This window comes from Centroberyx gerrardi, chromosome 13, assembly GCF_048128805.1.
Source record: "Centroberyx gerrardi isolate f3 chromosome 13, fCenGer3.hap1.cur.20231027, whole genome shotgun sequence".
Lineage (NCBI taxonomy): Eukaryota > Metazoa > Chordata > Actinopteri > Beryciformes > Berycidae > Centroberyx > Centroberyx gerrardi.
In genome coordinates this window covers 11,535,666-11,536,653 of record NC_136009.1, presented here as the reverse complement: position 1 = coordinate 11,536,653, position 988 = coordinate 11,535,666, and positions in this window count along the sequence as shown.

Genomic DNA, 988 nt, shown 5'->3' with positions numbered 1-988 from the left:
GGGAACACTGACGGATGTTCAGCAGCGTCAAGCTAGCCAGAATTATATATACCGTTTCCGCTTGGGAATTTCAAAATAAAACCCTCCTTGTCGAACATACTTGCTTCAATGTTTCATTTGGCAATACAAACTTCCAAAGTGAAAATATATAATATATTTAAGGAGGAATCTGCAAAATGAAAATTAAATTAAATTGTACTTTCTCCACAAAAAGTCATTTATTTCATCATATAGTCATAATACAAGAATAATAATCCAACTACCTTCCGGTCTTATTCTGGCTGTCTCTGGCTGGCTTGACGCAGCACTGATGTTTGAGAACAGTAAGTGGTTTGTTGTTCTGCTAGTCGCCTTGCAGAGGCGCACTATCCCTACATGAATCCAGGTAATATGGTAATATTGGACCATAATATGTCTGTAGGGGCCAACTTGTTCCAAATGGCCTTGTAGCCAAGCTCTGCCAGGTGTCTATCAATATAGGCCTATGTAGCAAAACCACCCTTACAAAAAAGAACTACAGTAATCCTGTGATAAATGTATAGCTAGAGGGATACTATACAAATCACAGCAAAACTATTAACTACATAATATCCTATTGAAATAATATAGCTATACCGCAAAAGAATAAAAATAGAATTTATAAACTCACTACCAAGTACCAGAGTCCCAATAGGAATATTAAAGTGAATTTTCATTGGGGTGCTTTACTTTTTCCTTACATTTAATGGTCAATAAGACTGAAATACAAAAAATATGACACAGGCTTTCAGAGCAAACAGTAAGACACAGAACATGCAAGGGGATAAAGTAAAAGTTTTTATTTAAATTAGCATAAAAAGCACAAAATAACTAAGACCCATGTGTAATAGGCTACAGTCAACTTCAAATCTGAAAGTTTTTTTTTTGTCAACAGTGATACAGCTTAATGCAAACATTTCATAAAGTTGAAAATAGGCACTTTATAAAAAATAGATATCTACATTGTAAC